This window comes from Neofelis nebulosa, chromosome X (assembly GCF_028018385.1).
Source record: "Neofelis nebulosa isolate mNeoNeb1 chromosome X, mNeoNeb1.pri, whole genome shotgun sequence".
NCBI lineage: Eukaryota > Metazoa > Chordata > Mammalia > Carnivora > Felidae > Neofelis > Neofelis nebulosa.
This window is the reverse complement of record NC_080800.1, coordinates 78,609,231-78,635,862: the sequence shown is the minus strand read 5'-3', so window position 1 is coordinate 78,635,862 and position 26,632 is coordinate 78,609,231.

The window sequence follows — 26,632 nt, the reverse complement described above, 5'->3', positions numbered from 1 at the left end:
TCAGTGGCATTAAATCATAGGAAATATTTTTAGAGCCTACTTATTCATTGCTTTAACAAATTTTACTTTGCACTGATTTTATAAAAGTATTATACTAGTTTCTCTGAGTATACAATGATGAAAAAAAAGTTATGGTTACTGCCCCCCTTAATATTAGACACCAGTAGAAAAGACAGATAATAAACATGTATAATTATTATATGTAAATAAATCCCATAACCCTTTGATTCTTAGACATACTTCTTTTTACATCCCTGAAATCTACATGTATCCTATAATTGATGGTGTACAATAACTTAATTGGAAGAATTTTTAGTTTGTTTGTAGTAATCCATAAAATAATGGTGCATCTTACAATAGATGGCATCTAAGATTCAATGAAAGAAGATACGTACTTACAACCTGGGATATGTATTATGAATTAAAAAAAAAAAACAGAGAAAAGTGAGAGAAGATAACACACCTACTAAGGAAAGATAAGACAGTGTTTTATGTTTCCTTTACTACAAATGATCTGCACCAGCTTCTGCTACACTTATATGTTTTCTTAATCTCAGAAGTTTTACACTAATTCAAGAGGGGTGCCAGGGTGACTCAGTCAGTTGGGCGTCTGACTTCAGCTCAGGGCATGATTTCACCATCCTTGGGTTCGAGCCCCACGTTGGGCTCTGCGCTGACAGCTTGGAGCCTGGAGCCTGCTTCAGATTCTGTCTCCCTCTCTCTCTGCCACTTTCCCGCTCACACTGTCTCTCTTTCTCTCAAAAGTAAAATAAAAGCATAAAAAAACCTAATTCAAGAAAAAACACCAGAAATATGTAAATCTTGATGTTTATTTTCAAATATTGCCTTAGAGGTTATCAGATACAATATATCCTGAACTATGAAGTGGAAGTAGCAATAAAAATAAAAGGAACAATTTGAAAATTATTTAGGACATAGAGTCAACAGAACAGGTTGGATGTGTGAGATGAGGGGTTCTGATATGATATGATTGTTATGAAACCACGAGGACATGAAAAACAATTGTTGATGGAGACTTACTAGAATAGCAAAAACTAATTTTTCAAAGTAATTTCAAATGGTACAATTGCCAAATTGTATGTTCTCTAAGAACAAAAAGTAAGATTTTTAACCCAGTAAACTCACGTATTACATAAAATAATGTTACGTACAATGTAGGTATATTTCAGATACTGCATAAAATGAAGCAGAAGTGGCCAACATACCTGAACAATCACCTATTTAACCCACATGCCTAGTTTATATTATTGGCAGCAACTAGAAAGAAATATTTATTTAATGTGACATTCTAACCAAGAAATCTCAAATTCAGTGAGAAGAATTATGTTTCTTTACCCTCAAACAATGGCAGGAGAAGATTTTACATATTTCAAGGCAATGATGCATTTTATTGCTGAATAAATAAAGTTTACCAAAATTTATTTATAAATAATAAGACCAGAAAAACATTTTTGAAAGGACAATCATCTATTGGGAATTGTATTATCACTATGTTGATATAGTACCTAATGTTTTGGAACCAATAATAAGCAATCCTATATAACTATTTAATGAATGCTTTTCAAGATCACATCTCATTTATTATCTCCATGATGTTAGGAAATGTTCAAGATTTTGTTCCCTATTTTAGAGATACCAAAAGCGTATGTGATATATAAAAAGAAACTCAAATGAGATAGCATGTGCATGTTGCCATTGGAGATGTTGGATAAGCACCTGGCACGGATGCTGCAGAGATTTAAGCACTGGAATAGTGATTGATCTGTATTATATGAATTTCTTTTATAATTTGGAGAGTCTATAAAGGTCAATAGAAGAAATGTAGCTCCCTGTTGACTTGAATTTTACCTGTGCACCCTAGTCTAGAGTTAAGATCATGGGCACCAAAATCACACTACTTGGGTTCAAATCTTGATTCCACCAGTTTACTAGCTCTGTAACTCCAGGCAGTTTGCTTCACTTCTGTGTTTCAAAATGTTATAAAACAGTTAAAATGATAGTACTCACCTCAAAAAGTTATCAGCATAAAATAATGTATGTAAGGCATCTAGCATAGAGCTGGGTACATAGTAGACAAAATAAATGTTAGTTTTTGTTATACTGTTATTTACCAGGTGATACTGATAATGTACAGGAAATATGTAGCTTACACATCCATAGGGCAGCATAGCAGCCAGTTACTATCAGATATAGATGAGCTTAAATCCCAGCTCTAGTTGAGTGTCAGTTTTCTCCTAGGTAAAATGGAAGAAAACATTTTTATCTCAAGTAGCATTTTATTTTTTATGATTTGAATGATATAGGGTATAATGTAACAGACAAAATTGTTTTTTTGTATAATGAAATTGAACACTGGCTACTTGGATAAATTTGGAATATTTTTCTCCTTTAATCAGAGTGCTTGCCTCTGATTACACATATCCTTAGTTTTAATTCTCATAGAACTATCATCTTTACAATGTTAGTCCTTAAAATAAAAACTCTTGAAAATATGCTCTTTATCTTACAACTGACTCTCTCTGAGCCATACTGTGCTTTTGACTGCAAGCAGGAACAAATGTGAAATCACAAATTGCATGTTTGATTTCTATCCTGAGCTTCCTTCTAGTATTTGCTGTATGTGTAAACATTTGGAGGAACTTGACTGCATAAATGATACATTCTAAATTATGAGACTCATAGCCTCACCCACCTATTCAACAGACTGTTTCTTTAGATACAGAGAAAAAGTTGAATGTGATGCAGTATTCATAACTAAAGAACTGATTCACTCTACCGTAGTTTGACTTGGGCAGAATGATAAACAAGAACATTATCATTTTGCAGGGCAAGACGGGGCCCGATTTAAAAATAACTCCCAATTATTAAGAAGCACTTGAATACCACATGTCGTTGTCCAAAACATGCATCAATTTATCATGAACAAAACTTAAAGACCCATATTTTAACTGATAAATCAGTGAGCATGAAGTATAAATTCTTTAGTTTAAGTGTCTAAGTATTCCTTGTGATGTGTTGTATTTATCTCCTATGCACTGTAGCCACTGAATGCAGTTAGCATATCAGTTTTAAATTTTACTTAAGCTGCAGGTAACACTAATTACTGAGCAGGCAGTTTGACATTTGCATTGAATGTATCTCTATGTATAAAATATTTTTACCCTTGGAAGTTGAACAATATGTTCTTATTAATGAATGTCAATATATTAACCTTATATTATTTTAGATGTATTTTAGATGTAGATGTATTTTATTCCATACCCAAGCAAATGTATTCAATTTCCTCTGTAATTTTCTAGAGTAATACCTCCCTATTTTATGCAACATGATGTCAACATATTTCCTTGGGCAAATAATTAAAAGAACTGTGAAATCTTTACACACAAAACAAAAGACAAATATTAAAGCAAACATTGAAAAAATACATAAGACAACCAGATATATGTGTTCTCCTTTTGGATAAACATTTACAGTCTTTCTGTAAAATACATTTGATTGCTGTTTTTCCTCTATGCTGACCAAATAGACTAGTCTAGATGATTTCTGTCCATTAAAGATTTTGCACTTTGACTCAGCAATTTAACTGCTACCAAATTACCCTTTTTACCAACATTCTCCTTGTCAAATTTAGAGAGAAATTTACATCATTTTGGCTTTTTCTGACTTTATTCTTCCCCTAGCCTTTGCCCTTTTCCTAACACTTTCCTTAAGACACAGAACACAGTAGTAGAGAGGTTTTTCTTCTTGTGTTTACCAGCAATTTCCACCTCGAGATAAAGTGAAATACGTCTTAAAATAATGCTGATTGGTTCAAGTAAGAGAAAGGAGGAAGGTTAAACTCAATGTCATTCAACATCATTTCTCTCACATTTTTAAAGTCAGTATCCCTTAACAGTAGGTTCAGATAAGGCCTATCAGGATACTGTATTGAAATTGAAACAAAACATGAGCCCTTTAACCCTGTCACATGTATTATATTTAAACTACTCATTTCGAGCACTGTCCTTTGGTTCAAAATCACAAGCATGTGCTAATCAGAAGCACAGAATCTGTCATTTGAGGCTTTTCCCTTCTATTTGTACACTTTTCTTATAAGCACAAAATAGATTGAAGAGTCAGTAGGGTCAAACTAAAGTATGACATCAATGTCACAGAAGGCTTTAGTTTAGTGGTAGGGGAAGCCCTGATGCCATATACTCCGTATCTAGCTTATTGGATATTAAAGACACAACTAAGGCAGAGTACCTCTGGGAAAGAGACATGACCATTATTCGTTTAATTCCCTCAACCAGGCCTATTACAATGTGTGTCACCTAGGGTAATGGGAGATGCTGAAAAAAATATTGTAATTAATGAATTAATGATGATAATGAACAAATAAATAAATTGTAAGCAGCCCTAAGAGGGTTCTATGAATACAAATGACAATGGTTGGGAATTGCGGGGTGGGGGGGGGTGGTGTTTTTTTGTTGCTGCTCTTCTTGTTGGTTTTTAGTATTTACTGAAAGCTTAGCCAGAGAGATGATTAGAGTACAACCGGATCAGATTTCGTCTCTTGATGGATCAATTCTTTGCCTCTTCTGGGCTCTCAGAAGACATAAATGCATTATAATACAAATTGCAAAAGCCAAAAGGAAAATTTTCACACTAATGCTCACAAGCTATAGTTTATTCAGATGTTGGGGCATATAGATATGGTGGTATTCTACAGATCTGTCAGATACCATCAACCCATTTAAAGAAGCACAAATTCAAAGAAAAACAGTTATATCCATGCTTGTCTTTAAATAAGTAGTTTCAAATGGTAACATAATGCACTGATTATATCATCTAGCACCATACTGTCCAGAGGCTAAAATTAAATAACCTAACCAATTAACATTTATCTTCTCTGTCTTCTGCCTACCCAATGGCTAAACAATTTGGCGGATATTCAGTGGCTCTGACTCTTTAGCTCATTTATACAGACATAGCCATAGACTAAACTACATAGGCAGATTGGAAATGCTCACTCAGCATGTATTTTCAACATGTTCCGCTTTAAGCCACATTTTATTGAAAAGAGAATGTATATTAATTTGTTCTCCATTTCAACATTTCTCTGTTAAAAACTCAGTTTAATGTACACACATTGATAATATGTATCTAATTTTACTCTATTAGACTTTGGTAAATGCTATTAACATACCTTATGACACATATGTTAATTATTTTCCTTTTCTCCAAAGAAATTATAATCCACAATACACTCACAACTTTTGTATTTTGACAGATTAATTACATTTCCCATATCTGGTAGCCTGATGGCAAGGGTAAAAAGCCTCAAATTAAGCAGTCCTAAAATATAATATTTTATTGAACAGACTGCTTTTTCCCCATTTTATATTCTTGCCTCCTTTGTCATAGATTAACTGGCCATTGTAACTCTGGGTTTATTTCTGGGATCTCTATTCTGTTCCATTGATCTATATGTCCATTTTTGTGCCACTACCATACTTTTTGGATTATTAAGCTTTGTAGTATATCTTGAAATCTTGAATTGTGGCCCCTCCAGCTTTGTTCTTCTTTCTCAGGATTGCTTTACTATTGGGAAGTTTTGGTACTACCATACAAACTTTAGTATTATTTGTAATAGCTCTGTGAAAAACGTTGTTGGTATTTTGATAAAGATTGCATTGAATCTGTGGGGAATAAGCTTAGGAATTCCATGACCTTGCACTGATAGGTTAACAAGGCATAAAGGAATAGGAAGCCACAGGATTAAAGCATCCAAGATTAGGTAAATGAGGCTAAAGCACCCCCAGTATAGAACAAAGGCATAAAGGAATAGAAAGCCACAGGATGAAAGCATCCAAGATTAGATATTCAGGGCAGAAGTGCCCCAACTTAGTACAAGAGCAGAAAGCTGCTTTCACAGGAGGGAAGGACCAGAACAGGTAAACAGGTGACAGGTCTATAAACCCAGCAGGGTGAAGTAGCAAAATAAAGGTGCTTTGTTGACCCTGAGGTAGCATATTCTATCTGTCTTATCCCCCAGGCAAGCTAAGATAAACAGACATGGCACCTTTGCCCGCTATAAACAACCATGTTCCCAGGACTGGGATTTTGTCTTGTATTGACCCAAACCCTTAATACTGCATATCTTTAAAATCCCCCTTCCCTCACACACTTGAGTTAATGTTCATGGTTTCATTGTCTCTTTGTGCACATCCATCACACTTATAAGTCTTCTGATCCTAATAAAAATGGAACAAGGACTCTTAAACTAGGGGCTCTTATCTCCTCCTGGGCATTAGCCTCTCTTGCATTTTAATCCTGCCTCTGCTGTCTTGGTGGGCAAGAGAGAATTTCAGACCTAGAGTCTACAACATAAATCTATAGATTGATTTGGGCAGTATGGACATTTTAACAATATTAAATCTTCCTATATTCTTCCCTACACTTAAATATAATGTAATATTGTGTGGTAACTATACTCAAATATAAACAAACAAGCAAACAAACAAACTTGAAAAACAAATTATACTCTTTAAAGGATGTGTTTTAACAAAACATGATGATTAAAAATGCTAAGATGCTGAAAATAGTGTGGTCTGCAGAAACATGAGAGAATTTATCTCGGAGGAAAAGTTACACAATAAGAGATAATAAAAGATATTTGATTAGTGAACCGTAAAAACACAATATCCAGAATAGAAATTTACACATATCTATTGTTTGTAATGCTTTCCCAAATGGCTGCAAATTATACTGGTCAGAAAAGAAAAATAAAGCATTCTCTGGCTGCAAGTAAGCATACAAGGTTTTCCAACACTTTTCAAGGAGAAATTACATTCTTACTCTTGTAGGTTATACAGACACTGTTTCTAGGGATCCAAGAACACATTTTACTAAATTCATTACTTGTAGAGAAAGAATACAGTTATACTTCTTTTCAATGCCCTTGTCACTGAATTCCTAATTGTCTGAATAATAAAAAAGTTAGATGTGTTGGAACAGACAGACTTTTCAGGTCCCTTCCAACCTCAATACTAAATATATCCATGGCTCTAATAACATCCAAGTTTTACTTGCTAAGATTGGAGAAAAGTGTAGCACAAAGATGAATCTCACCTCTCTTCCTAGAATTCAAGTTGGTCTTTAGAGATTAGAAAGTAATTCTATCATGAGAAGGAATAGCTTAAGGAGACCAAAGGACACATATCTTTGAAAGCTTTACTATGGTTTCAACCAGCTTCTTAGAGAGAAAATATTGTTTGGGAGTACTAGTGGTGTATGCACTTCTAAGAACAGAGTTCATTGTCATTAAGAGATTTTTGAAGGTGAAAATCAGAGTACTGAATACAAGAAGATATTGATTAAGCAACCAAAGGAAAAAGATGGGATCTTGGCATATCTTACTAAATACTCAAGTCCTGAAAAAATGTTTTTGGGGAACTGATAAAGATAAATGACTAATAAGAATAATCTTTAGAAACGATAATAATACTTCTTAATAGAAAAGACTATGAACCCGCACAACTTTTACCTTCCAAGAATTTGGCTAAAAATAGCTCAAAAGGCAAAGAATTGGTATCTTAATATTCTGTTTCAGAAGGAGAGAGACAAATTATGGAAGTAGAATTAATTTTTGCTGTGATCTGATAAAAATTTCAAGGGTCATGGGGCGCCTGGCTGGCTCAGTCAGTTGGGCAGCCGACTTCAGCTCAGGTCATGATCTTGCAGTCTGTGGGTTCGAGCCCTGTGTCAGGCTCTGTGTTGTCAGCTCAGAGCCTGGAGCCTCCTTCTGTGTCTTCTCTCTCTCTCTCTGCCCCTTCACTGTTTGCTCTCTCTCTCTCTCTCTCTCTTTCTCTCTCTCTCATAATAAATATTTAAAAAATTAAAAAAATTCAAAGGTCATCAGTGTTCATATTTTAGTATATCATGATGTATACTCAATTATGTGTGCCAAATTCTGTCCGGAAGTAAGTAGATCCTATTCCCTGAAAGTATTCATTGGAAGGGAAACCTACTACATGACAATATCTATATAATATTTTCCTGAGAATTACACTAACTAAACAATAATCGAACTATATTAATGTGAATATATCTTGGAACTCCAGAAATAAAAGAATGGCAATAATTATCTTTGCTATATTTAACAATATTAAGAATTCATTTTTTAATATTTATTTATTTTTGAGAGATAGAGACAAAACATGAGCAGGAGAGGGGCATAGAGAGAGGGAGACAGAATCTTAAGCAGGCTCCAGGCTCTGAGCTGACAGCACAGAGCCCAATGTGGGGCTCAAACTCACAATGAGATCATGACCTGAGCCAAAGTCAGAGGCATAACCGACTGAGCCACCCAAGTGCCCCAAGAATTCTTTTTATTGCTATTCTCATATTAACTGAGGACTTGATTGAGAAGCTCCATGATTCCTCCCAGTAGGATAAGCAGGCAGGACAAAGAATAAATGTAGAATCAAAACAATAAGGAGGGGCAAGTGCTGGGGGAATACTCCCAGAAATAGAGGCTGAATTTGAAGGTGCATCCAGCTGAATACAGAAGTATTCCAAAGGCACAGAAGTCTCAATCCCAACAGAGAAAATATTTGAGAACCAAAGTGAAAAAGCAGGATCCTAATATCTATGCAGGGGACTAAATCAGAGACTTTGTAGAAAACAGTCCTCAGAATGCTGGTAGGAAAGAAAGTATCACTCATGAAATCTGCCAGCAAATAATGTAGTAGTAGACAGGATAACAGGTTGAAATCTAGAAGTAGAAAAAAGGTCCATAGGACTGGTCTAATGCTGAAAGATATAGAGAACCGAATCTCAGAGCCAACAGAGCTAAACCCTGGGCACTTCCAATTCTGGGTCTGATTAGTATAAAGGATATGGGGAACAGCAATAAAGAATTCAGTAAAATAGTGAGTAGATCAGCAGGGACGATACTATTTGAATATTTTAACTGAACACTATATAGCATTTAATACATATAAAAGAATATATTTAATATATGTTAGAAACTTGAATACATACAAATAATACAAACACTTGAAAGCCCACTACTCAACCTCATTGCTACAAGTTACAAAAGCCTGACTCTACCTATATAGCTCCTCCCTATTTCATCTCCCTACTTTCATCAAATGGAATTATACTCTACTGTGGTGACTTATATTTTGACTTTGTTTCTAAGATCTATCCAATTTTTGTGTGTGTGAACTGTAATTTGCTGTTTCTCAGTGCTGTCTGATACTTTATTTTTCAATATACCAAAATTTATTTATCTATTTATTTACTCATTCTCCTAGCAATATTATGAACAATGCCACATTGGCAAGAGCTCCTATAAAACCTACTCCTAATTTGAAATTGCTGGGCCATAGGGTACACAAAATTTAACTTTGCAAGATAAGGTCAAATTGTTTTCCAAAGTGTGTGTCAAATTCATTCCTCCCTTGGGGCACTCGGGTGGCTTTGTCTATGGAGTGCACAGCTCTTGATCTCGGGGTCATGAGTTCAAGCCCCACTTTGGGTGTGAAGTCTACCTAAAAAAATTAAAAAAATAATTTACTCCTCTCACAGCAGATTCTATTTCCATTGATATTTTTTCTTGCCAATATTTGGTATTGATAATCCTAATTTTTTCAAATGTGTAAAATGCTATTTCATGATACTTTTAATTTGTATTTTTATTAGTAATGAGACAAACACATTTTCATGTTTTATTACCAATATTTGTTTCATCTTTTGCAAAATTCCAGTAGTGACTTCAGTCCATTTTATCTATTGGGTTGTGGTTTTTACTTATGATTTCTAGTAGTTTCCAAAAATTGTATTCTATATACTAATCATTCACACTGATTTGTATTTGCATGTTATCTCAATTTCAGTCTTCCATTTCATTCAATAATGAACAGAATTACTCATTTTTAATGTATCCTAATATATCAATCTTATCTTTTCTGGTTAGTATTTTCTGCATCTGATTTTAAAAAAATCTCAATACTCAACTCATAAAAATATTCCCTTATTTTTTTTTCTTAAAAGTTTTTTTTTTACATTATTTTACAGTTGATTCAAGAAGAAGGGTTGAAGTTAAATACACAGGGAAATTTTAATGATTCAACAAAGTCTTCTGAGCACTTACTATTTTCAAGTTATTGTGCTAAGGGCTGAGCCTTTAATTATCTCATTTATATTTATTTACCTCTTTAAGTAAAATACTTCTGGTTAACATTCTGTTCTCCCACATATCAGAAGCTTGGACTAGTGATCATGATTTAGAGGGTAATCAGAATTTCTTAGAACCCATGTACCATTATTTAATTGAGTCATTTCTAGTTTTCTATTTAGTTGTTATTACCCATATTGCCCTCGTGTTAGGCCCTGACTTTCTTAGAAGCATATGTTTCACAGAAAATCTAGACATTTTATGCAAGGTAGAAGCTATACATATACAAAAAATGTTTCATGTGGTTTATAAAGTATACTTTATTATTTGTTTGTAAAGAGAGAAAAAGGACTACAAAGTAGTCCAGAATAACAATAACTAAAAACACTTTAGATTTTTCTAGAAGCTTTTTTCAGGATATTGAACTTGTTGCCTTATTTGTTTCCAAAACCAATGCAGAAGCACTGCATCAAATAAGCAAGCTAATCACACCTCCTGAGCTCCAGGTATTAGCCTAGGAAATATTTAGATGACAGAACAATAAAAAATATCACAATCAAGCTAGATATTTTCTTTATATGTTATTCAGAGCATAATGCAATATTTTTTACAGATACTTTCTGTAAAACCAAAAACACTACAATAAATATGCTGTGAGAGTAATCTCTCACATGAAGGTGATGGCATATCTCAGAATGGTCTGTTGTCCAAAGAAGTGACTGTGAGTTCTGGGAACTGGTGAACATTTCCTGTGTAATATTTATGATGTGGACTTAAATTATATTTGCTATGGATGTGTTCTGAATATAAACTTAGAAGATTAAGTAATCGCCTTCTTCCCAGAGAAGCTAACATTTCTCTTTTCCATTTCTTTTCAAGTGCCATTTGGCCTAGGAGTAGAACATTTTGACAGCTAAAATATGTGACTTTTTATTTGCTGATTAATATCTATGAAATCATTTTAATAAACTTGTTCTATTGATTTAAAAATAACTTCAAATTTCACATGCTTATGAATTCAAAAACAAACTGTAGGCCAGACCATTGCACCCATTCAACTCTTTTAACAAAAGGTCTTCGGAAGAACTGTTTATGCTTGCCTTTGGCAACTCTCAACAAAATTACCTATGGTTGGTTTGTAATGCTGACACCATTGCCATCCATACCCAGAGATGCATATTCAGAATGCATGCCTATAAAACAGACAAATAAGTAAAGGCTTCTTCAGAGTGACTGCAAAAGAATGCTATCCTTCAGTCACCAGCCATGGCTCATGTTTCAATAGGGTTTGTGGTTGTTTGAAACTGTCAGTTGAAACCTACTGGCCATGTTTCAAAATAATTCACCTATCACCTGCTGTTCACTGCCATTGTGATGCTACATTGTTTCAAAATCCAGGTACATTGTATATTATAACAATTTTGATCCCCTGCTTTGTGGTTGGTCTACTTCAGCTCACCATACAAATATCATCTACCTTCCATAGATAATAAGAAACATGATAAAACTCAACAAGAATAAGACTTCTGATGAGATGGCAGTTTCTTTAAAACATAACCAGTTGTTTATTTTATTTTGTAAGCCATATTTTTTTTAGAGTGTTCCTGCAATGGATAAGCAACTTTGATAATAGCAATAATATGATTTTACATTAGAAAAATTATTTCTAAAGCCTGTTCATTGTGTATCATCTTCTTTGATCCCTACAATAATTCTATGGTGAGTACAACAGGTATCATGTCCCACAATTAACTGATGAGAAACTAGTATCATGAGAAGATCAAGTTACTTGCTCAGACACAAAAAAGTTTATAAATAGCTAGGCAAACCTAATAAATTATATTATTGTCTTTACTTCTTTAAAATAAGATAATTTGAAACAAACTGTTTTTCCAGCATTTCCTCTGATCTCCAGCATAAAAAAATCCCATAAGAATGCATGCGATCTAAGACCTCAATCTCCACTTAAACCAGAGAAACCCTGTTTTTTTCCAATTTTTTATACTTGACCTCTGCATAACATTTCTTATGAAAAACATAATTGTTTGTATGCACAAAAGAAAAAAAAATGTATAAAAACCAGTGGAATAGATTATCTTCACCTCCAACTTTCTTTCTTTCTTTGATTACTCAAGTGTAAATTAGTCAAAGGTCCATGTGTTCCCCATTTATGACTTCATTGTTGCTATAGCATATTTTTGTCACTTTGACCATATAGTCATTTATAAAATAAAATTATCCTATTTTCACTACTGAGTAGGACTTTAAAAATTTTAAAACACACACACAGACACACAGAGTTTTGATTTAGCATCTGTATGTTTGAAGTCCATGATCACATAATGTTATAAGTGACAAAGTTTCCGGGTTGTCCCACTCCATTTTGGAGGGTCTATGATTCATCAAGACAACTAGGACACTTTTATTCACCACTAAGTGATACAGAATTGTACAGGAACTGATGATAACATCAGCTGCCATCTAGCTGTGGAAAAAGAGGTGTGGTAATTTAAAAAAAAAGTGCCATCTGGATGTCTTCTTTAGAGAAGTGTCTATTCATGTTTTCTGCCCATTTCTTCACAGGATTATTTGTTTTTCGGCTGTGGAGTTTAGTGAGTTCTTTATAGATTTTGCATACTAGCCCTTTGTCTGATATGTCATTTGCAAATATCTTTTACCATTCCATAGGTTGCCTTTTAGTTTTGTTGATTGTTTCTTTTGCAGTGCAGAAGCTTTTGATCTTCATGAGGTCCCAATAGTTTATTTTTGCTTTTAATTCCCTTGCCTTTGGAGATGTGTCAAGTAAGAATTTTCTGTGGCTGAGGTCAGAGAGGTTTTTTCCTTCTTTCTCCTCTAGGGTTTTGATAGTTTCCTGTCTAACATTCAGGTTCTTCAAAAAATTAAAAATAGATCTACCCTATGACCCAGCAATAGCACTGCTAGGAATTTACCCAAGGGATACAGGAGTGCTGATGCATAGGGGCACTTGTACCCCAATGTTTATGCAGCACTCTCAACAATAGCCAAAGTATGGAAAGAGCCTAAATGTCCATCAACTGATGAATGGATAAAGAAATTGTGATTTGGGGCGCCTGGGTGGCTCAGTCGGTTAAGCGTCCGACTTCGGCTCAGGTCACGATCTCGCGGTCCGGGAGTTCGAGCCCCGCGTCAGGCTCTGGGCTGATGGCTCAGAGCCTGGAGCCTGCTTCCGATTCTGTGTCTCCCTCTCTCTGCCCCTCCCCCCTTCATGCTCTGTCTCTCTCTGTCTCAAAAATAAATAAACGTTAAAAAAAATTAAAAAAAAAAGAAATTGTGATTTATATACACAATGGAATACTACGTGGCAATGAGAAAGAATGAAATCTGGCCTTTTATAGAAATGTGGATGGAACTGGAGAGTGTTATGCTAAGTGAAATAGGTCATACAGAGAAAGATACCATGTGTTTTCACCCTTATGTGGATCCTGAGAAACTTAACAGAAGACCATGAAGGAGGGGAAGGGAAAAAAAGAGAAGGAGAGAATCAAACCATAAGAGACTCTTAAAAACTGAGAATAAACTGAGGGTTGATGGGGGGTGGGTGGGAGGGAGGGGAGGTGGTGTGATGGGCATTGAGGAGGGCACCTTTTGGGATGAGCACTGGGTATTGTATGGAAATCAATTTGACAATAAATTTCATATTAAAAAAAGTGCCAACCCAGAAGATTCTCATTAATCTGAAAGTTTCTCATTTGCACTAAGGATGTGTTTAGCCTATTTTTTATAGGTAACAAGGGTAAAGTCATAAACACAAAATAATTGTTAAAAATAATATTGTTATACACAGAAAGTAACTTAAAAATGAAAAAAATACATTTACAATACGTACCAAAATATTGAATGGACAGGAAATAATTTAACAAAACACAGGTAAGACATCTGACCTGCAAACAATAAAGCACTGTGAATAAATTACAAAGGACCCAAATGAATTTGATTTTGAAAAGTTAAGTTGTTAAGATGACAATTTTCCCTATAACCTACAGCTTCAAAGAGATACCTGTAATAATCCTACTAGATTTTTTATAGAAATTGACAAACTTATTCTAAAATTTATATGGAGGGGCGCCTGGGTGGCTCAGTCAGTTAAGTATGGCTACTCCAGCTTTCTTTTGGCTTCCAGTAGCATAATAGTTCTCCATCCCATCACTCTCAATCTAAAGGTGTCCTCAGATCTAAAATGAGTCTCTTGTAGACAGCAAATAGATGGGTCTTGTTTTTTATCCATTCTGATACCCTATGTCTTTTGGTTGGTGCATTTAATCCATTTACATTCAGTGTTATTATAGAAATATATGGGTTTAGAGTCATTGTGATGTCTGTATGTTTTATGCTTGTAACGATGTCTCTGGTACTTTGTCTCACAGGATCCCCCTTAGGATCTCTTGTAGGGCTGGTTTAGTGGTGACAAATTCCTTCAGTTTTTGTTTGTTTGGGAAGACCTTTATCTCTCCTTCTATTCTAAATGACAGACTTGCTGGATAAAGGATTCTCAGCTGCATATTTTTCCTGTTCAGCACATTAAATTTCTCGTGCCAATCCTTTCTGGCGTGCCAAGTTTCAAAAGAGAGATCAGTCACGAGTCTTATAGGTCTCCCTTTATATGTTAGGGAACGTTTACCCCTTGCTGCTTTCAGAATTTTCTCTTTATCCTTGTATTTTGCCAGTTTCACTATGATATGTCGTGCAGAAGATCGATTCAAGTTACGTGTGAAGGGAGTTCTCTGTGCCTCTTGGATTTCAATGCCTTTTTCCTTCCCCAGTTCAGGGAAGTTCTCAGCTATAATTTCTTCAAGTACCCCTTCAGCACCTTTCCCTCTCTCTTCCTCCTCTGGGATACCAATTATGCATGTATTACTTCTTTTTAGTGTATCACTTAGTTCTCTAATTTTCCCCTCATACTCCTGGATTTTTTTATCTCTCTTATTCTCAGCTTCCACTTTTTCCATAATTTTATCTTCTAGTTCACCTATTCTCTCCTCTGCCTCTTCAATCCGATCCCTGGTCATTTCCATTTTATTTCGCATCTCATTTAAAGCGTTTTTCAGCCCCTCCTGACTGTTCCTTAGTACCTTGATCTCTGTAGCAATAGATTCTCTGCTGTCCTCTATACTGTTTTCAAGCCCAGCAATTCATTTTATGACTATTATTCTAAATTCACTTTCTGTTATATTATTTAAATCTTTTTTGATCAGTTCATTAGCTGTTGTTTTTTTCCTGGAGATTCTTTTGAGAGGAATTCTTCCGTTTGATCATTTTGGATAGTCCCTGGAGTGGTGCAGGCCTGCAGGGCACTTCCCCTGTGCTGTGGTGTATAACTGGAGTTGGTGGGCGGGGCCGCAGTCAGACCTGATATCTGCCCCCAGCCCACTGCTGGGGCCACAGTCAGACTGGTGTGTGCCTTCTCTTCCCCTCACCTAAGGGCAGGATTCACTGTGGGCTGGCGTGGTCTGTCTGGGCTACTGGCACACTGCCAGGCTTGTGGTGCTGGGGATCTGGCATATTAGTTGGGGTGCGTAGGCAAGGTGAACAGGGGCAGGAGGGGCAGGCTTAGCTCACTTCTCCTTAGGTGATCCACTTCAGGAGGGGCCCTGTGGCAGCGGGAGGGAGTCAGACCCACTGCCGGAGGGGTGGCTCCACAGAAGCAGAGTTGGGTGTTTGCGTGGAGCAAGCAAGTTCCCTGGCAGGAACTGGTTCCCTTTGGGATTTTGGCTGGGGGATGGGTGAGGGAGATGGTGCTGGCGAGCACCTTTGTTCCCTGCCAAACTGAGCTCTGTCATCCTGGGGCTCAGCAACTCTCCCTCCCTTTGTCCTCCAGCCTTCCTGCTTTCCGAGAAGAGCTGTTAACTTATGACCTCCCAGGTGCTAAGTTGTGCTTGCTGTCGGAACACACTCCATCTGGCCCCTCCGCTTTTGCAAGCCAGACTCGGGGGTTCTACTTGGGAGGCAGCCTGCCCCTCCACCTGGCTCCCTCCCGCCAGTCCATGCAGTGCAGCGTGCACCGCTTCGCCGCCCTTCCTACCCTCTTCCGTGGGCCTCTCGTCTGCACTTGGCTCTGGAGAGTCGGTTCTGCTAGTCTTCTGGTGGTTTTCTGGGTTCTTTAGGCAGGTGTACGTGTAATCTAAGTGATCAGCAGGACACGCGGTGAGCCCAGCGTCCTCCTATGCCACCATCTTCTGTTTTGTATCTTAAAGTCATCATATGAATGAAGTCATATGATATTTTCCTTTCTCTGACTCACTAATCTCACTTAGCATAATTCCCTCTAGTTCCATCCACATAGTTGCAAAAGGCAAGATTTCATTCTTTTTGATTGCCGAGTAATACTCCATTGTATATATATGCCACATCTTCTTTATCCATTCATCCATCAATGGACATTTGGGCCCTTTCCATACATTGGCTATTGTTGATAGTGCAGCTACAGGCATTGGGGTGCATGTGCCCCTTCATAAAAGCGTACCTGTGTCCTTTGGATAAATACCTACTAGTGCAATTGCTGGATAGTAGGGTAGATCTATTTTTAATTTTTTGAGGAACCTCCATATTGTTTTCCAGAGTGACTGCACCAGCTTGCATTCCCACCAGCAACACAAAAGAGATCCTGTTTCTCTGCATCCTTGCCAACATCTGTTGTTGCCTGAGTTGGTAATGTTAGCCACTCTGACTGATGTGAGGTGGTATCTCATTGTGGTTTTGATTTGTATTTCCCTGATGATGAGTGATGTGGAACATTTTTTCATTTGTCCATTGGCCATCTGGAGGTCACCTTTGGACAAGTGTCTATTCATGTATTTTGCCCATTTCTTCACTGGATTATTTGTTTTTTGGGTGTTGAGTTGGATAAGTTCTTTATAGATTCTGGATACTAACCCTTTATCTGATATGTCGTTTGCAAATATCTTCTCCCATTCTGTCAGTTGCCTTTTAGTTTTGCTGATTGTTTCCTTCACTGTGCAGAAGATTTGTATTTTGATGAGGGCCCAATAGTTCGTTGTTGCTTTTGTTTCCCTTGCTTCTGGAGACGTGTTGAGTAAGAAGTTGCTGCGGCCAAGGTCAAAGAGGGTTTTTCCTGCTTTCTCCTCTAAGATTTTGACGGCTTCCTGTCTCATATTTAGGTCTTTCATCCATTTTGAGTTTATTTTTGTGTATGGTGTAAGAGAGTGGTCCAGGTTCATTTTTTTTGCATGTTGCTGTCCAGTTTTCCCAGCACCACTTGCTGAAGACACTGTCTTTATTCCATTGGATATATTTTCTTGCTTTGTCAAAGATTAGTTGGCCATATGTTTGTGGGTCCCTTTCTGGGTTTTCTATTCTCTTCCATTGGTCCGAGTGTCTGTTTTTGTGCCAGTACCATACTCTATTGATGATTATAGCTTTGCAATAAAGCTTGAAGTCTGGGATTGTGATGCCTCCTGCTTTGGTTTTTCTTTTCAAGATTGGTTTCGCTATTGCTGGTTTTTACTGGTTCAATACAAATTTTAGGATTGTTTGTTCTAGCTCTGTGAAGAATGCTGGTGTTACTTTCATAGGTATTGCATTGAATATGTTGATTCTCGTGGGTAGTATTGACATTTTAACAATATTTGTTCTTCCTACCCAGGAGCATGGGCTATTTTTCCACTTATTTGTGTCTTCTTCAATTCTTTCATAAGTTTTCTAGAGTTTTCAGTGTACAGATTTTCACCTCTTTGGTTAGATTTATTCCTAGGTATTTTATGGGTTTTGCTGCAATTGTAAATGGGATCAATCCCTTGATTTCTCTTTCTGTTGCTTCATTGTTGGTGAATAGGAATGCAACCAATTTCTGTGCATTGATTTTATATCCTGCTACTTTGCTGAATTCATGGATCAGTTCTAGCAGGTTTTAGTGGAATCTGTTGGGTTTTGCATATAGAGTATTATGTCATCTGTGAAGACTGAAAGTTTGACCTCCTCCTGGCTGATTTGGATCGTTTTATTTCTTTTTGTTGTCTGATTGCTGAGGCTAAGACTTCTAATGCTATGTTGAATAACAGTGGTGGTAGTGGATATCCCTGTCTTGTTCCTGACCTTAGAGGGAAAGCGCTCAGTTATTCTCCATTGAGGATGATATTAGCATTGGGTCATTCATATATGGCTTTTATGATATCGAGGTATGCTCCCTCTAATCTTACTTTCTTGAGGTTTTTTTGTTTTATTTTGTTTTGTTTTTATCTAGAAAGGATGCTGTATTTTGCTAAATGCTTTCTCTGCTTGTACTGAAAGGATCATGTGGTTCTTTTCCTTTATTTTATTGATGTGATGAGTCACATTGATTGTTTTGAAGACATTGAACCAGACCTGTGTCCCAAGTATAAAACCCATTTGGTCGTGGTGAATAATTTTTTTTAATGTATTGTTGGATCCAGTTGGCTAATGTCTTGTTAAGGATTTTTGCATCCATGTTCATCAGGGAAAATGGCCTATAGTTCTCCTATTTAGTGGGGTCTTGGTCTGGTTTTGGAATCAAGTTAATGTTGTCCTCATAGAAAAGATTTGGAAGTTTTCCTTCCATTTCTATCTTTTGGAACAGCTTCAAGAGAATAGGTGTTAACTCTTCCTTAAATGGTTGGCAGAATTCCCCTGGAAAGTCATTTTGCCCTGGACTCTTGTTTTTTGAGAGATTTTTGGTTACTGATTTGATTTCCTTACTGGTTATGGGCCTGTTCAAATTTTCTATTTCTTTCTGTTTAAGTTTTGGTAGTACATATGTTTCTAGGAATTTGTCCATTTCTTCCAGATTGCCCAATTTACTGGCTTATAATTGCTCATAATATTATCTTATTATTGTTTTTATTCTGTTGTGTTGGTTGTGATCTCTCCTCTTTCATTCTTGATTTTTTTTATTTGGCCCCTTTCCTTTTTGATCAACCTGGCTAGTGCTTTATCAATTTTGGTACTTCTTTCAAAGAACTAGCTTCTAGTTTCCTTGATCTCTTCCGTTTTGTTTGTTTTGTTTTGGTTTGGTTTTGATGACATTGATTTCTGCTCTAATCTTTATTATTTCTTATCTTCTCTGCTGGTTTAGGGTTTTATTGGCTGTTCTGTTTCCAGATTTTTAAGGTGTAATGTTAGGTCGTGTATCTGAGACGTTTCTTCCTTCTTTAAGAAGGCCTGGATTGCTATACATTCTACTCTTATGACCACCTTTGCTGCATCCCAGAGGCTTTCGGCTGTGGTGCTATCATTTTCATTGACTTCCACGTACTTTTTAATTTCCTCTTTAACTTCTTGGTTAGCCCATTAATTCTTTAGTAAAATGTTCTTTAGTCTCCAAATATTTGTTACCTTTCCAAATTTTATTTGTGGTTGATTTTGAGTTTCATAGCATTGTGGTCTGAAAAGATGCATGGTATGATTTCAATCTTTTTGTACTTGTTGAGGGCTGTTTTGTGTACCAGTATGTGATCTACTCTGGAGAAAATTCCATGTGCACTGGAGAAGAATGTATATTCTGCTGCTTTAAGATAAAATGTTCTGAATATACGGTTAAGTCTACCTGGGCCAGTGTGCTATTCAAAGCCTTTATTTCCTTGTTGATTTTGTTTATATGATCTGTCCATTGTTGTAAGTAGGGTGTTGAAGTCCCCTACTATTATGGTATTATCAATATGTTTCTTCATTTTGTGACTAATTGATGTATATATTTCTGTGTTGTCACATTTGGAGCATAAATGTTTACAATTGTTAGATCTTCTTGGTGAGTAGACCCCTTAATTATGATATAATTCCCTTCTTCATCTCTTGTTACATTATTTATATTAATGTCTAGACTGTATAATAGAAGTATGGCTACTCAGGCTTTCTTTTGTTGACCATTAGCATGATAGATGGTTCTCCATCCCCTTATTTTTAATCTGAAATTGTCTTTAGGTCTAAAGTGGGTCTCTTGTAAACAGCATATACATGGATCTTGTTTTCTTATCCATTCTGTTATTCTGTCTTTTGATTGGAGCATTGAGTCCATTGTTGTTTAGAATACTCAAAGATATGAATTTATTGGCATTATGTTTCTTGTAGGGTTGGAGTTTCTGGTGGTGTTCTCTGGTACTTTCTAGTCTTTGTTGCTTTTGGTGTTTTTCTTTTTTTTTTTTTTTTTTTTTGGTTCATGTTTTTTCCCCTCAGAGAGTCCTTAAAGTTTCTTGCAGGGCTGGTTTTGTGGTCACTAATTCCTTTAACTTTTGTTTGTCTGGGCAATTTTTAAGCTCTCTTTCTATTTTGAATGACAGCCTTGCTAGATAAAGAATTCTTGGCTGCATATTTTTCCGATTCAGCACATGGAATATATCCTGCCCCTCCTTTCTGGCCTGCCAGGTTTCTGTGGTTAGGTCTGCTGCAAACCTGATTTGTCTTCCATTGTAGGTTAAGGACTTTTTTCCCCTTTCTGCTTTCATTATTCTTTCTTTGTGTGAGTGTTTTGTGAATTTGACTATGATATGCCCTGTTGATGGTCGGTTTTTGTTGAATATAATGGGGGTCCTCCATTCTTTCTGGATTTTGATGTCTGTGTCTTTCCCCAGGTTAGGAAATTTTTCTGCTATGATTTGCTCACATAATCTTACCCCTTTTTCTCTCTCTTCATCTTCTGAGACCCCTATTATTCTGATGTTCCTTTTAAATGAGTCCCTGATTTCTCTAATTCTTAAATCATGCACTTTTGCCTTAGTCTCCCTCTTTTTATCTGCTTCATTGTTCTCCATTAAATTTGTCCTCTATATTGCTGATTCACTGCTCTCTCTCATCCATCCTTGTTGCCGTGGCATCTATTGGAGATTATATCTCAGTTATACTATTTTTTATTTCATCCTGACTAGCTTTTACTTATTTTATCTCTGCAGAAAGGGATTCTAAAATATTTTTGACACCAGCTAGTATTCTTATTATCGTGATTCTAAATTCTAGTTTAGACATCTTGCTTGTAACTGTGTTGGTTAAGCCCCTGGCTGTCATTTCTTCCTGTTCTATATTTTTGGGTGAATTCCTTTGTTTTGTCATTTTGAATGAAGAAACGGAATTAATAAGGTAAAAAAATAAAATTAAAAAATTGAAAACAGCACACGCCTACATACAAATCAAATAAACGATTCTAGATCTTAGGTCAGTTTTGGTCTGGTTGTTGAAAAAGCTTGATAGATTAGAGAAAAAAGGGGAAAAAAGGAAAATGTTTGAAAATTTGAAAAAAATGAATACAATGTACTAGAATAAAATTAAATGATGGAACTAAAATAGAATATGAAAATTTTACAAAAACAGTAAAAAATATAGTAGAAAAAATTAAAGAAAAACATTTTCATAAAAATTGAAAATAAAAATATTTTTCTGTATTGAAGAAAAAGGAAACAAAAGAAAGAAAAAAAGAAAATTGAATAGACGGATCAATTAACAGACTGAAATATGATTGAAGTTATATCGTTTTCCCCTAGAAGTCAAACTATGAAGCACTTTATAGTCCATAAGCTAAGTAGGTGGAGAGGCTTGTGGTGTTCCTGAAGAGCATGGTTGGCCCAGTTAGGCGAGGCTTAGTTTAAAGGCTCCATTCTCCACTAGATGGCGCTGCTTAGCTTACTGGGGTGAATTGTTGTGGTACTTGTAAGTGTGTATGCACAAGTGCAGGAGGGGTGAAAATGGCATCACCCAGCTACCCAGTCTCTAGTATCAGAACTCTGTTCTTCCCAATCAACAATTGCACACCTGTCCTTTGTCTCCAGCTTCTGTCCACTCTCCACATTTACACTGTCCATGACCAAGCTGTCAGTTTGCCAGGTGGCACCTCCCTCCTGAGTTTTATCTCAAATGTGGCTGTGTTTCTGACCCCTCACTTCTGAGGGACTGCAGCATTAACCTATTCTGATGCTCTGTAGGAGGGTCTCACTGAACAATGGCCTGGTGCCAGGTGCACCCAAGAACAATCACAGGACCATGCTGCTATCGATGCCCAGAGACTGCGGCTGGGTGCCAGCCCACACCAGAAAAAGTTCACAGGATCATGCAGCAGCAGCGTTTCAGGGATTATGGAAAATCACAACACACATCTGTCACCAGGCTTCACCCTTAACAACCTTGTTCCAGCACGAGCAAATGTGGTTGCTCTCTGAGGTCTGCTAAGACCTTTGCCTGTAGGGAGGCTGCACGGCCTCTACCAAATGTCCTCCCATCAGGGGAACTGTCTCTCCCCATGTGGCCCAAGGACCCCCTGGACTTCCCTCTGCTCCTGGGGATTTGCTGTTCCTACCAGAGCACTACAAGGTATCAAGCTGTGGAGTTTCAGACTCTGTGCTCCTCTGTTTATAGAGACTTAATGAAATTTAAACCCTCTACTTTTTCCTTCCCCCTCTTTTAGTTCAGTCGCTGCTGCTGTTTCCACTTTTCCACTTTCTCTCCAGCTGCATTTTGGGGGGGGGTGCTTTTCCTGTACTCTTCCCCCTCTCCATCCTCTCTCCACAAGCAAAAACAGCTTCCTGCTCTCCGTGGCCTCTCTCTCCCCCAGTTTACCTCTCCATGCCATGTATGTGCTGAGTTCTGTGGTTCAGGTTGTGCAGACTGTTTTATTACTCCTCAAATCAGTTTTCTAGGTGTGCAAGATGCTTTTGTGTTGATATGGCTGTATTTCATAGACGTGAGACAAAGAACAGTTCCATGCTATTCTGCCATCTTGGCTCCTGGTTCCTTTTTTATAATCAGTTTTGTATTTTATTCATGGAAAGGTTTCTAGTTTACAACAACTAGGAGTAGGGACTAAAAAAAAGAACTTTGGAAATATTTCAGCTTAAAACTTTGTTTCTACCTTTTCATTTTTTAAATATTCAGTCCTGGGAAAGTTTTTAACCACTCTGAGACTCAACTATACAATAGAGAAGTATACCAATGCTTGACTCCTCAGGTTGTTAAGAGAATCAAATGAGATAACATTCTTTTTTTTTAGGTCCCCCATTTTACTATTTTGTCTGATACCTTGCAATTTTTTATTTATTCATGAGAAAATTAATTTAAATTACAATTATGCTGTTATGAACCCCAAAATCACCTCTTTAAATTATTACTGGGAAAAAAACATTTGTAAAGAGGTACAAATAATATTTGTAGAGATACTCGTCTCTTACCTATATTAAATCTAAGGTTTTCATAGTATAACATAATTGAAGCATTATTTCCTTTAATATACATAAAAAGTCACTGTTATGCTTATTTATTTTTCATTATTTTTTCTACTTTATTTTACCATTATTTTTCCTATTTATTCTTCTTAAGTAAACTCATATATTCTGTAAAATTATTAATATAAATAAAACCAAAGGCTGAGCTATTTTGCATTTTTTGAAGATTAATAAGTTTGACATTCAAATAAAACAATTATTTTTTACACTAAACAAACACATTTTTGTTATATCATTAGTAAAATAAAAGTTTTGCTTATTTAAAAGTTAGTATATGGCACAAAAGCAGACATTCAGATCAATGGAACAGAATAGAGAATCCAGAAATGGACCCACAAACATATGGCCAACTAATCTTTGACAAAGCAAGAAAGTATAGCCAATGGAATAAAGACAGTCTCTTCAGCAAGTGGTGCTGGGAAAACTGGACAGTGACATGCAGAAAAAATGAACCTAGACCACTCTCTTACACCATACACAAAAATAAACTCAAAATGGATGAAAGACCTAAATATGAGACAGGAAGCCATAAAAATCTTCAAGGAGAAAGCAGGCAAAAGCCTCTTTGACCTTGGCCGCAGCAACTTCTTACTCAACACGTCTCCAGAAGCAAGGGAAACAAAAGGAAAAATGAACTATTGGGCCCTCGTGAAAATACACATCTGCACAGTGAAGGAAACAATCAGCAAAACTAAAAGGCAACCAACAGAAGATATTTGCAAACGACATATCAGATAAAGGGTTAGTATCCAGAATCTATAAAGAACTTATCCAACTCAACACCCAAAAAACAAAAAAATCATTGTTGCAATATATGCTAACTAATTTGGATGTAAATTAGAAAAATAAAATGAAAAAAATTAAATAAATAACATAAAAAATAAAAAAATATAAAAAAGATATAATGGAAACTCATGATTTGTTCCACATCCAAAAATATTCATATAAAATGATTACAATACTGTTATATAATACAGAATAATAAAGAAAATACAAAATATAGAGAAAAAATTTTATATAATATATTGAAGAGTACAGGATAATTAAATTTGTTGTCTTTCATTTTTTTATTCTTGAATTTTGCCATAGTAATTTGGTTTTCTTTGTTTTTCTATTAAGCTTATTTTAATTCCATTATTTAAATACAGTGCTATATTATTTTCAGGTGTACAGTATAGTGGTTCAATAATTCTATGTATCATTACTCAGTGCTCATCGTGATAAATGTACTCTTAATCCCTTTCACCTATTTCATCCATTTCCCCACCAACTTTCCCTCTGATGTTTTTTATCTGAAATGAGTACCATTAGTTAAATGTTACTTTTTTTCAAAAATAATATTTTTTACTTGAAGCATACTTCAGAATACATGGTTCTAAAAGATATATATGGAACACTCCATCCAAGAAAAATAGAAGATACATTTTCTTCAAGTACACACAGAAGAATCCACTGGTTACAAAAACGGACATAACAAATATTACAAATTTAAGAAGAATAAAATCATAACAAGTATATTTTCAATTGCAATGGTACAAAAATAAATCAACAATAAAACAAAACTGGAAAGTCTACAATGTAAATATTAAATATTTAATATGTAAATATTAAACAACACACTACTGCCCAAGTAATGGGCCAAATAACAAACCATATGGCAAACCAAAATATGTCTCAAAACAAAAGAAAAAGAAAACACAATATTACAGAACCTGTAGGATGCAGCAAAGGCAGATGTTAGAGTGAAATGTATGGTATAAATGCTTGTATTAATAAAAAAAGCTCAAATAACAAACTTAACATCACACCATAAGGAACAAGGAAAAGAAGAAACTTAGCTTAAATTTATCAGAGGAAGGAAATAACAAAGAATAATCAGAAATAAATAAAATAGAGACCAGAATAAACAGTAACATAACATTGAAAATAATGACCAATTAAAAAAAATGGCAATGTTTTAACTTCATCAACTAAAAAAAAAAAAAAATATATATATATATATATATATATATATATATATATACATATATATATATAAAGAAAGAAGACTCAAGACCCAAATTGAGAAATGGGAGAGAAAAAAAAAAGTACAACAGATAACCAAAGAAATACTTATTGTGATAACAGATTACTCTAAACAATTATATACTAACAAATCAGATAACTTAGAAGAAAACCCAGATAATGGCTAAAAACACACAAGTCTCCATAAATCTTCAATCAAAGAAATGGGAAATCTTAGACCAACAATAAAATCTCAAAAATCTCCCAGCACACAGACGCTCAAGACTACATGGTCTCATGAGTGAATTCTACCAAACATTAAAAAAAAAAATGTATGACAAACTTTATCAAAATCTACAAACAATGGAATAGAGGGAAAATATATCCAAAATCATTCCGTGAAGCTGGTACTACCATAATACCAAAGCAGGATGAAATCAATACAAGAACAAAAATGTCCAGGTTGTCCTTTATAAATATTGCTACTACACCTTTCTTTTGACATCCATTTGTGTGATAAATGTTTCTCCATTCTCTCACTTTTAATCTACAGGTATCTCTGGGTATAAAATGAGTCTATAATCTTATAGGCAGCATGTAGATGGGTCTTTTTTCTTAATTCATTCTGACATCCCATGTCTTGTGATTGGAACAGTCTACATTCAGAGTCATTACTGATAGACATGTTTTTAGTGCCATTTTATTACTTGTTCTGTCACTGTTTCCAGAGATTTTTCTCTGTTCTATTCTTGTCTTTGTCACTTTGGTCTCTCTTTGCACTCAAAAATTCCTCTTTAATATTTCTTTCAGGGTTTGTTTAGTGGTCACAAACTCCTTTAGTTTTTGTTTGTCTGGAAACTCTTTATCTCTCCTATTCTGAATGATAGCCTCTCTTGATAGAATATTCTTGGCTGCAGAGTTTTCCCAATTAGCATTTGGAATATATCATGCTAGTCTCTTCTGGCTTGCCAAGTTCTGTTGTGAAATCTCCAGCTAGCCTTTTGGGTATTCCCTTGTAAGTTAGTTAAGGGCTTCTTTTGTCTTGTTGCTTTTAAGATTTTGTCTTTATCACTATATTTTGTAAAATTTAATTGCAGTATGTCTTTATATTGGCCAGCTTTGGTTGATTTTGATGAGATTTCTCTTTCTGTGGAAAGGACCTCACTGATGTCTTCTTTTCTCAAGCTCAGTAAGTATCCTTATGACTGTTGCTTTAAATTATCCATCA